Source organism: Leiobunum rupestre, chromosome 10 (assembly GCF_980474605.1).
Source record: "Leiobunum rupestre chromosome 10, qqLeiRupe1.1.hap1, whole genome shotgun sequence".
NCBI lineage: Eukaryota > Metazoa > Arthropoda > Arachnida > Opiliones > Sclerosomatidae > Leiobunum > Leiobunum rupestre.
In genome coordinates, this window is record NC_143393.1 from 20464752 (window position 1) to 20477492 (window position 12741).

General features: G+C 36.6%; 1 protein-coding gene across 2 annotated transcripts in view; it reads left to right on the forward strand.

The window, feature by feature from the left end:
• Nucleotides 1-12741, forward strand: part of Nplp1 (Neuropeptide-like precursor 1) — an 83003-nt gene that overhangs the window by 62428 nt on the left and 7834 nt on the right. The window contains exon 1 of one of the 2 annotated variants that reach the window (XM_090160884.1): nucleotides 10401-10480. The exons of the other annotated variant lie outside the window; for it this stretch is intronic. The gene's annotated coding sequence lies outside the window, so the exon portion shown is untranslated. Of the gene's footprint in view, nucleotides 1-10400; nucleotides 10481-12741 lie in introns of those variants that run through there. 2 annotated transcript variants of the gene reach the window in all.

Below are 12741 nucleotides of genomic sequence, written 5' to 3' on the forward strand. Positions count from 1 at the left end.
CTATCATCGGATTTCGGGATTTCTCGTCGGATTTCGGGATCTATCATCGGATTCCGGGATTTCTCGTCGGATTTCGGGATCTATCATCGGATTTCGGGATTTCTCGTCGGATTTCGGGATCTATCATCGGATTTCGGGATTTCTCGTCGGATTTCGGGATCTATCATCGGATTTCGGGATTTCTCGTCGGATTTCGGGATCTATCATCGGATTCCGGGATTTCTCGTCGGATTTCGGGATCTATCATCGGATTTCGGGATTTCTCGTCGGATTTCGGGATCTATCATCGGATTCCGGGATTTCTCGTCGGATTTCGGGATCTATCATCGGATTTCGGGATTTCTCGTCGGATTTCGGGATCTATCATCGGATTCCGGGATTTCTCGTCGGATTTCGGGATCTATCATCGGATTTCGGGATTTCTCGTTGGATTTGGGGTCTCTCGTTGGATTTGGGGTTTCTCGTCGGATTCCGGGATTTCTCGTCGGATTTCGGGATCTATCATCGGATTTCGGGATTTCTCGTCGGATTTCGGGATCTATCATCGGATTCCGGGATTTCTCGTCGGATTTCGGGATCTATCATCGGATTTCGGGATTTCTCGTCGGATTTCGGGATCTATCATCGGATTCCGGGATTTCTCGTCGGATTTCGGGATCTATCATCGGATTTCGGGATTTCTCGTCGGATTTCGGGATCTATCATCGGATTCCGGGATTTCTCGTCGGATTTCGGGATCTATCATCGGATTTCGGGATTTCTCGTCGGATTTCGGGATCTATCATCGGATTCCGGGATTTCTCGTCGGATTTCGGGATTTCTCGTTGGATTTCGGGATCTCTCATCGGATTTCAGGATCTCTCGTCGGATTTCGAGATTTCTCGTCGGATTTTGAGATGTCTCGTCGGATTTGGGGTTTATCGTCGGATTTCTCAATTTCTCGTCGGATTTTGAGATTTATCGTTGGATTTTGAGATTTATCGTTGGATTTGGGGTTTCTCGTTGGATTTCGGGTTTCTCGTCGGATTCCGGGATTTCTCGTCGGATATCGGGATTTCTCGTCGGATTTCGGGAACTATCATCGGATTCCGGGATTTCTCGTTGGATTTCGGGATTTCTCGTTGGATTTCGGGATCTCTCGACGGATTTCGGGATTTCTCGACGGATTCCGGGATTTCTCGTTGGATTTCGGGATTTCTCGTCAGATTTCGGGATCTCTCGACGGATTTCGGGATTTCTCGTCAGATTTCGGGATCTCTCGACGGATTTCGGGATTTCTCGTTGGATTTCGGGATCTCTCGACGGATTTCGGGATCTCTCGACGGATTCCGGGATTTCTCGTTGGATTTCGGGATTTCTCGTCAGATTTCGGGATCTCTCGACGGATTTCGGGATTTCTCGTCAGATTTCGGGATCTCTCGACGGATTTCGGGATTTATCGTCGGATTTCAGGATCTCTCGACGGATTTCGGGATTTCCGAATTTCTTGCAGGATTTCGAGATTTTTAAAAAATCTATGGATTTTGAAGAAAACCTGACTGGATTTCGTATTTCTTGGAAAGTGTACGGAATTTCATTGAATGTCCGACCCCTCACCCGATATTGAAGATACATTTAGAAACAAATGCTACTCTCTCTTTGTTAGTATTTCTTACAAACTACCCTATTGCGTCTGAAGGACCAATTTACGACCAAGTAGGGACGCCAAGAAGAATTATTGAACGGTGTGCCATTCAACCCTTCGTTTTGGTTCTTCTTAACGAGAAGGGTGACGGCAAAGATGTTATAATGAGGTGATCTTTTAAATCACTGGAAGCCACTTTTCCATTCAACGAGCTAACGACATATAGTTGGGTATTTGTCAAGCGAGACGAGAGGCGAGAAAAAAGATTGTTTCGGAAATTGTAAGGGTCAGGAGGAAGAACCGCGTACAATAGAGCTTATGGCCAAGGCTTAACGAGACGACGCGATTTTTCTCAGCCCGTTGAACATTGTAATTAAGCCTTAAATCTATAGGCTCGCTGCATTAAGCCTTGCCGGAATAACTAGCTTATTTGTAAAAGCGAGTAACGCGAGAAACACCTCTTCATCATTTTCTAATTAGGAAAACCGCGACGACTTTTATCACACGATCTCTACCCTTTTTGTTTTGAGATTTGATTAATTATTCTTTCGCGGACTTAATCCGATTAAAGGTTCTCCAAAGAGTGTTCTAGCATAGACTAAGAAAGGTTTCACAAGGACATTTCGCGCGCGAATTTAGGACCATCTAAAGTCTCAGCACGGGAGGGCGCCACGTATATCAAAATTCTGGTGCGAACCAAATTCGAAGGACTCAAATATTATTCTTATTAGCACGTGTTTTAGAAATCAGATGTGATACACGTGAGGTACTATATAGGTTTGAAAATAATATGCACGTGATCACCACTTTCTTAAAAATCCGCTGGGCGCGTGGCCGTTCGCACCATTAACGAAGTCGGGGGGTCTCGCGCCGCCGGTTATACAGGAAAAAGCTAAGGGGGCTCACACGCGAAATGTCCTTGTGAAACCTTTCTTAGTCTATGGTTCTAGCACTTACAAACGGGTATAGAAAATCACATCAACGTATTTCTGAAGCCGGACCAAAAAATAGACTTAAGAAATGTACCGTGTAAAGTTGATACTTTCACCGTTTTTACACGCAATCCTAGGGGATTTGTGTGTATTAGTTTCACCAAAAGTAGCATACTACTACTTTCTTACGCTACTTTTGGTTTCACGTATGGTGTCCACCACATGATAGGTCAATCAATTGCAAATATCACGCATTCGCCGGCAATGTTAACATTTGTGAGATCGGGGCATTTGCCCATTTTAGGGGCTGTTCACAAATTACGTAACGTGGTAGGGGGGAGGGAGGGGTTTGTGCAAGCGTTACGGATTGTTACGTGGGGGGGAGGTAGGGTTCACTGAAATGTTACGTAACACATCTTATTTTTAATATCGTAGAATAAAATTTTCATCACTTTCAGAAACAGTCGTAATTATTAAAAACATAAGCATCTTCATTGGTTTACACAAGTTTAAAAGAATTTCATACCCATGGGTATAAAGTGTTGCGTAAAAATACAGTTGTAATTTCAAATGTAAATTACAAACAATATTATTTAGTACCTGATCTTATTGTACTTTATTACCAGCATATTAGTTGTTACGTAATATAATAATTTAAGGGGGGGGGGGTTCGATATTTGTTACGAAATTTAAGAATAGGGGTCTTTCCATTTGTTACTCTTTGTTACGAGGGGGAGGGGGGGAGTCAAAAAAGTGGTTTTTCTGCGTTACGTAATTTGTGAATAGCCATTGTTGGCGATTTAATTTCTAGCGATTTTCGACTTCAAATGCACACAACAGGGCCGGACTGACTAGTATTCGGTTCACGTTTCGCTACCTTATTTTCAAAACCAGGTATCTCAGAAAATTCGGTTCACGTCTCGCTACCTTATTTTCAAAACCAGGTATCTCAGAAAATTCGGTTCACGTCTCGCTACCTTATTTTCAAAACCAGGTATCGCAGAAAATTCGGTTCACGTCTCGCTACCTTATTTTCAAAACCAGGTATCTCAGAAAATTCGGTTCACGTTTCGCTACCTTATTTTCAAAACCAGGTATCTCAGAAAATTCGGTTCACGTCTCGCTACCTTATTTTCAAAACCAGGTATCTCAGAAAATTCGGTTCACGTTTCGCTACCTTATTTTCAAAACCAGGTATCGCAGAAAATTCGGTTCACGTTTCGCTACCTTATTTTCAAAACCAGGTATCTCAGAAAATTCGGTTCACGTCTCGCTACCTTATTTTCAAAACCAGGTATCGCAGAAAATTCGGTTCACGTTTCGCTACCTTATTTTCAAAACCAGGTATCGCAGAAAATTCGGTTCACGTTTCGCTACCTTATTTTCAAAACCAGGTATCGCAGAAAATTCGGTTCACGTTTCGCTACCTTATTTTCAAAACCAGGTATCTCAGAAAATTCGGTTCACGTCTCGCTACCTTATTTTCAAAACCAGGTATCGCAGAAAATTCGGTTCACGTTTCGCTACCTTATTTTCAAAACCAGGTATCGCAGAAAATTCGGTTCACGTTTCGCTACCTTATTTTCAAAACCAGGTATCTCAGAAAATTCGGTTCACGTCTCGCTACCTTATTTTCAAAACCAGGTATCGCAGAAAATTCGGTTCACGTTTCGCTACCTTATTTTCAAACCAGGTAACTCGAAATATTCGGTTTGTTTGGAAATCAATTTAAATTAACGAATTCGCACTACCTTATTTCCAAAACCAGGTAACTCAACAAATTCGGTTTGTTTGGAAATCAACTTAAATTAACGTGTTAGCGTTTCACTACCTTATTTCCAAAACCAGGTAACTTGAAAAATGTGATTTGTCTAAAAATTAATTTAAATTAAAGGGTTTGCGTTTCACTACCTTATTTCCAAAAACCGGGTAACTTGAAAAATTATTTTTCGATAAAATACCTCTTGGGTTTGTTAAATTAATGTACAAGATGATTGGAAATTTGTTCCAATTTAAATTTAATACTTGATTGACAGTGTTTACGTTTAATCCTTTCACAGGGGTAACGCCATTAGAGGACGATTTTTAAATAACCGAAGTTCTTCGAGATGGCGCCAACAATTTGATCTAAATTTTGAAATATTGAAAAACCCTATTTATTTTTATGCCGATTTTTTCGTTTATTGTTTTGACATAAAACATCATTTAAAATAATGTAATAATAAGTATTTAATAGTAGAACTATGACTGAGGTTTTATGACCTTCTAAGTACTCATTCTTTGCTACTTTTGCTAAAGCATTCTCGACGATAAAGCAGATTATTTTCACGAAAGGAAAAAATACTATTTTCAATTAAATATAATCATCTTATAAGTTTAATTTTGATCAAATTAGCGAGAAATCCTAAAATATTTGTAATCTTGGGAAATAAGGATAAATATTTGAAATCTCGGTAAATTCGTAAAAATGTTTAAAATCTCGGGAAATCCGTAATTTTTTTTTGAAATCTCGGTAAATCAGTAGAAATATTTGAAATCTCAAGAAATAGAGAATTATATAGTAAATCTTGAGAGCTACGGAAAAATATTTTCAATGTTTCTGGATATCCATAAATCTACAAGACACATAGAAAATATTTGAGACATATTGGGAAATATAGAGAATACATTTGAGGAATATTGGGGAATACAGAGAAAATATTTGAGGAATATTGGGGAATACAGAGAAAATATTTGAGAAATATTGGGGAATGCAGAGAAAGTATTTGAGAAATATTGGGGAATACACAGAAAACATTTGAGAAATATTGGGGAATACAGATAAAATATTTGAGGAATATTGGGGAATACAGAGAAAAAATTGAGAAATATTGGGGAATACAGAGAAAGTATTTGAGGAATATTGGGGAATACAGAAAAATATTTGAGGAATATTGGGGAATACAGAGAAAACATTTGAGAAATATTGGGGAATACAGAGAAAATATTTGAGGAATATTGGGGAATACAGAGAAGATATTTGAGAAATATTGGGGAATTCAGAGAAAATATTTGAGAAATATTGGGGAATACACAGAAAATATTTGAGGAATATTGGGGAATACAGAGAAGATATTTGAGAAATATTGGGGAATTCAGAGAAAATATTTGAGAAATATTGGGGAATAAACAGAAAACATTTGATAAATATTGGGGAATGCAGAGAAAATATTTGAGAAATATTGGGGAATACACAGAAAACATTTGAGAAATATTGGGGAATACAGAGAAAATTTTTGAGGAATATTGGGGAATACAGAGAAAAAATTGAGAAATATTGGGGAATACAGAGAAAGTATTTGAGGAATATTGGGGAATACAGAAAAATATTTGAAGAATATTTGGGAATACAGAGAAAACATTTGAGAAATATTGGGAAATACAGAGAAAATATTTGAGGAATATTGGGGAATACAGAGAAGATATTTGAGAAATATTGGGGAATTCAGAGAAAATATTTGAGAAATATTGGGGAATTCACAGAAAATATTTGAGGAATATTGGGGAATACAGAGAAGATATTTGAGAAATATTGGGGAATTCAGAGAAAATATTTGAGAAATATTGGGGAATACACAGAAAACATTTGATAAATATTGGGGAATACGGTTTGAGTCTATTTGATCGATTCTCAAATGATCGAACGGGTCCCATTTGATCGAATTTCCATTTGATCGAATTGCATTTGATCCAATGGTATTTGATCGAATTGCATTTGATCCAATGGTATTTGATCGAAAGCTACTGTAGGGTAAAACTACTAGTTTTTGGGAGTAAATCGAAAAGGCAACGGTGCATACGCGCCTACGGCGCGCGTACATCAACCTAACCTAACCTAACCTAACCTGACCCTATTTATATATATCCAAAGCAACGGGCCGTTATCGTCGATGTCATAAAAAAATTCCATCATATAGTGTATAAAGTAAAAATCTCTTCATCTTTGTGGCTTAATACAGTTAAAGCAATGAATTATTCCATCATTATTCCTTCCGCACTTCATATTGACATTCGGTAAAATAAAAACATACCAACTGGTACTATAAATAGAATTCGATCAAATAGTATTCGTTCATTTGAAGGTTCGATCTTATGAAACAAATGACAAATGGGATTCGATCAAATGGAATTTCGATCAATTGCAACGTATAATGATCGACTGTTGATCACATATTTTTCGATCAAATGGACCAACATCGGGAATGCAGAGAAATAATTGAGAAATATTGGGGAATACAGAGAAAGTATTTGAGGAATATTGGGAATACAGAGAAAATATTTGAGGAATATTGGGGAATACAGAGAAAATATTTGAGGAACATTGGGGAATACAGAGAAAATATTTGGGGAATGCAGAGAAAATATTTGGTCGTACTTTATATTCTTATTTTACTTATGGTGCTACGTTGAACGTATTTTTGCTTAGGATGGATATTCGTCATGGGTGCAATCTGTTATTTGTCATAATTTATATTATTATGTTACTTATGGTGCTACGTTGAAAGTATTTTTGCCTAGGGTGGATGTTAATCTGGGATTCAATCTGTTATTTATCTATGGAAAGCATTAAGGCATGGGGTATACCTACTCACTACACGTTTTTTATGTAGAGATTTAATCTCGCCCGATCATAAGCCCATCCCGAAAAACCAACAATACATAAATGGAGCCGCTTGAAGACAGATAAATACGCCATATAAACCCCATCTTTTTCCATTTACGATATGATAGCTAAAAATAACTTTTCCGGCGCGCAATAAGAAAATACTAAGAAGAAACCACTATAGCCTCGAGTAGCCTCTGGTCAACACTGAAACTTTCGGATCGTGAGAGGACATTTTTTCTATACCGCGTTGACCAATAGAATGACGTTAGCTGCCCTTATAAAAGGATTGAGCGCTAAAAGTCCGAATGTCTTCATCCCTTCCTTAAGAGGTATCAGACGTTATTAGCCTCGGTTAGGAAATTCGCGCACTTTGCCGCTACTCGGGACAGCTTCGGAGGGGGTCAATGTTAGCTCTACCGATCAAACTCCAAATCGGGACGATGACTCTCTGCTGAGATAAAAAAAATATAACACCCACTGTTCACCGGGTAGTTCCGCCTATAGCGGGGACAGAGTGAAGTTTGCGCGGGTGCTATCTCTTTATTTGTTCGAGTCGTGATTGAAATCAGAGTTTGTTTCGCGGCGGCTATCGGAGAGCCCCGGAATCGCGATACTTTTAAAATAATCGACCGGGTTAATATAAATGTCACTGGAGTCAACATTGGAGTTGGGCTCCAGCCAAAGCAAGCGCCGCAGTCAGTCTTTTCAAGTTAAACACACTCACCCTCACGAAACTACTTGGCGATATAGTTCGAAGAGACAGGAATATAAAATTACAGAGTTAATAGATGTATAAAAGAATCAATTGCGCTATATAAATTCGATGTTTGTTTAAAGTGAGATTTTTCCCGAACCTAAACACTGACAAGGAGAGTACCCGAGGTGTTTATTTCCGATTTTGTTCAAAGTCGGGTGTAATGTAGACCTGTATGAGAGATGAAATTTCCCAAAAGGAGACGTTGCACTACCCATTCGATTTATCCATGGCAACCGAAAATGTTTTTGACCACTTAAAACAAAAAATCTCCATTTAAAAAAAGCATTATGAAATTTTTTTAAAACTTTGAAAATCACGAAATGGGTAATTTGGACCACATTTAGGTAAATTTCATCCAGTTTGGGTAAATTGTAATTTTTTTTGGATAAAATAAGGAACAAAATCTATTTTTTGTTTTAAGTGGTCAAAAATATGTTCGGTTGCCATGGCAAATCGAATGAGTAGTGCAACGTCTCCTTTTGGGAAATGTCATACCTCATTTAGGTCTACATTACGCCCAAATTTGAATAAAATCGGCAATAAACACCGCGGGTCCTCTCCTGTTGGAATCGTTCAAGATCGGACTATTTTTAATTTAATGGTGCAAAATATATCTATATTAAAGTTGAAATCGTTCACGATCGGACTATTTTTAATTTTATGGTGCAAAATATATCTATTTCAGAGTTGAAATCGTTCACGATCAGACTATTTTTAATCCTAATGTGCACAGTAACATACTTTTTAACGTTGAAATCGTTGACGTTCGAAACATTTTTAGTCTCTTTGTGCAACATAAAAATATACTTAACCGAAAATGCATTTGATCATTCCTATCTGTTAGACCGTTGATAATAAATGAGAACCACCAGACCATACCGGATTTTGTTTTGGCAATTCGTCGTGTTCTTCTTGACGATAGAGATAGCACATCCGGCTATTCCTTGTACGGACACATACAATGGATATTTATTACCACAAGGAAGATTATACAGAGCAGGAAGTTAAGTGTGGGAGTGTGGATAATACCAAGAGTTCATAAATGTGCATTTATGGGTCCTTTATAATACTCGTTAAAACAACTTTCAACCATAAATAAAACTGTAGAGATTTATAATCCGAAATGCTTGAAGAACATTTTGATAAAAATTATCTAACAGAATTTGGAAATTTTTAATTTAAGATTAAAACCTTACATTCGATATATCTTAGAAATTGGTACACTTTATTGGTACACATCCGATTGAAGGGTATCAATAAAAGTTTCGGTCTTTCAAGAAACAGATATTGAAAAGATATTAGATTAAACTCATTTCTTGAATCATTCAAAATATAAAAGAATAAAATACATTTTTTCAATTTACATGATTTACTGAAATTACTTTAATTATTCATAAAATATAGTGAAATATATTTTATTAATAATTAAAATAATTTCCGTAGATCATGTAAATTGAAATTTTTTACCATGGTTAAATGGCAATGTAATATTTCAAGATAAAGTTATTCATTAAAATAAATATTTTAAATTTTTTGTTCAACACCATTAAATATGCACATTTAAAAACATTTCACTGTGATCTTAGCCTCGAAACTGTAGCCACAAACGGTTAAAAAATAAATTTTGACATATTTTGTATTATACTATAATGCGAAACTTGCGAATAAGTGACAAACTTTGTATTTCACGTTTCTTATAAGAATTAATAGCTTAATCAGTACAACTCACCTGTTTGTGACAGTGTCCAAATGATTATATTGAACTCTACCTGTCTAGTGTCTGCACTATTAAGCATACTAGGCATATTATTTAAATATTCTTGAATTTTCTCATATTTTTATACTTTGTTCCGTTTCTTGTATCACCTTAACGAAAATTTGAATTTCCTTACATATAGATAAATATCGCACACTTTAATTTTACCATAAGATATGAATTAACCAAACGGTGGTGGCATTTTGCTTTTTTTAAATTAATTTTAATCAATTGATTGTCAAAAATGTCAATCCGTTTCGGATATTTTAATGTTGTTTTCTTTTTACTACAAAAATTAATTACCTTTTAATATTTCAAATAATTTTTAAAGGGGAATGGTCAAGCTTTAACCAGTTAGATAGCCCTATAGCCCGTTAAAAACTAAAATTTATGCCGAAAACCGCATAATAAAATATTGAGTGGTTAATTTTTAATAAAATAAAGAAATTTCGGGAAATTGAAAAGCGCGCGTACGCTGCTACACCTGGTGAGAAATCGGTGAGACAGAAAAAAAAACAACGTAAAAGCGCGCGCTGCTGAAGACGTGAAAGATTTGTTTGGCACGCGCGGCGCGTTCCAGTTATACGAGACCTAAGCCTAAATTGCGCGATTTTAAAAGTTAGGATAGTTCGGAAATCGCTCTCTAAGGTGCTGCTGGCGCTGGCGTTACACCTTAAGATGGCTGCGAAAATTCAATCCCAAATACTTGGCGTTATTTTGCGTTTCAACTTTTTAGGCCAAAACTATTTTTTCAAGACAAAATAAGGTACGTGTAAGTATATGGAACGTCTTGTTGATCTTTTGATATGCAAACAAGGCGATATTTGGAAAAGATTGGCCGTTCCTCTTTAACATTAAACTATATTTAACTTTATTCTACAATTTTCAATTAACATATCTTTTTATCTAGAATCAATTTTCCGTATCTGTTTCTTAAGAGATCCCAGCCCCTTGAAACCGTGCAAACGCATTTGTGAAGAATATTTTTACATTAATATCTACATCTTCAGACTGACTCAAGCGTTAGAATGTTCATTAATTTATATTATAAGCAATGCCATCTGAAACTAAAAACCAATGCCATCTGAATCTAAAAACCAATGATTTCAAATTAAAACAAAAACATAATTTGAACATACATATAAATAGCTCTGAGAAATTTTGTTTACCGGATTTTGAATCTCAAGGCAATTTCTATTATCCGGAAATGGTTTTAAGATTTTAGGCTACGATTTACGTGTCTATTTCTCATTATTCATTACGATTTCGAGATTTCAAGACTGATTTTCCCAATACTAAAATAAATTAATTTTAGTTCTAAAACTGTATCTGATCGTAAATAACGTAATAGGCCAACGTTTTTGCAAATTTTCAATCCCTCTACTGCCAAATTGTAATTTATTTAAATTATCTTAATTCAAAAATATTGAAGATAATTGGAAAAATATTTGGTCTACATTTCGCCTACAAACGCCTATGCAGTGCACCCGTGCTCAGGGAGAGGCCAACTGCGCTACATCTAATTAGTATTATTTGTAAATTGATCATTATTTCGTCGAAATTGTCGCCAGTTTTGGGCCTTGGTGCGCAGAAACAATTATTTGGCCAAAGAGATTCCTCAGCATAGAGTGGGGTTGCGGAGTAGTAAGCGCTTTCGCCTCGCAGCAAGAAGAGCCGGGTCCGTTCCCTGCTTGTGGCACTGAGTAAAAACTCCGAACTACTCCTTCCGCGTTGAGTTTTCAAGTTCTCTCCCCCGTAGTTAAAGGGATTTCCCCCAGTTCTTCGGTTTCCCCTTTCCATAAAAACTTGTAGAGGGTAACGGTAATAGTTAGTTTATAGGTAGCTGTTTGCTAGCGTGGAACAACTCCTTCTGCATTGAGTTTGCAAGTTCTTTCCCCACTGGTTTAAGTCGGTTTTACCCTTCCATAAAAACTTGTTGAGGTTAACGGTAATAGTTAGTGTAGAGAGCTGTTGGCTCGTGTGGCATCCAGGTCTTGCCACCACCCTCCTACGCATTATAACTCGGCCACCCGAATTAATTACTTTAAAAGTTGCTCGATGACTTGGGCCTAAGGTGGTGCCTTGGGTATTAGCCTAGCTGATTATTATTATTATACACAGCGCCACGTTCGTTTGCGGCGTATGTGTGAACTTCATAATCATCCCGATAAAGATAACAGTTGAACCCAACAAGTTGTCACGTTTTCAAAGTCATTGATTACTTTTGTCTTAGGCTTAAAAATAGGCTGAAATATTATTTCGCGCATAAAATTCGGAGAAAACGTTAGTGTCCTCAGGCTCACCGAAGCGATAATTTTAGATGTGGGTGTTATCTCAGTGTAGAGTGGGCTAGACTCATCAGTTAATGGATATCTTCGGAGGATAAAATGCTCTCCCTCTATCTCTGTTTCCCGGAAGAGGGCAGTGCGTGCGTGGTCTGACATTTAGTTAAACCCTATCCCAGCGCCATCTACCAGGAAGGCATCGCGGCACATTCAATTTATTCGACGTTATCGCCTCTCGCCCATCTCTTTCAAATAATAGAGAGAGGGAGAGAGAGAGAGATTTCTCGCAAATGGATATCCAGGATGGAGATACTCACGGCTCGTCAAGCTCCAAAGTCCAACGGGGTTAATGAAAACACAGACATAGTTTCCAAAAAAAATAAAATAACTACACTGATAAGGACCCAAAACTCTTAATCAGGAAAATGTTACCAAAGCGAGTTAAACCATCGGAACGACTTCGTGGAATCGCTTTTAATTAGTTGTGGCGCAATTGATCAGAAATTACTTTTATAATGTTTATATAAACTACGTATATTTATTTAAATTTATTACTTATATTTATTTCATTTTATTACATATATTTATTTCAATTTATTGCTTATATTTATAAAAATTTATTACTAATATTTATAAAAATTTATTACTTATATTTATTTAATTTTATTAATTATATTTATTTAAATTTATTGCTTATTTTTATTTAAATTGATTACTAATATTTATTTAAATGTATTATTTA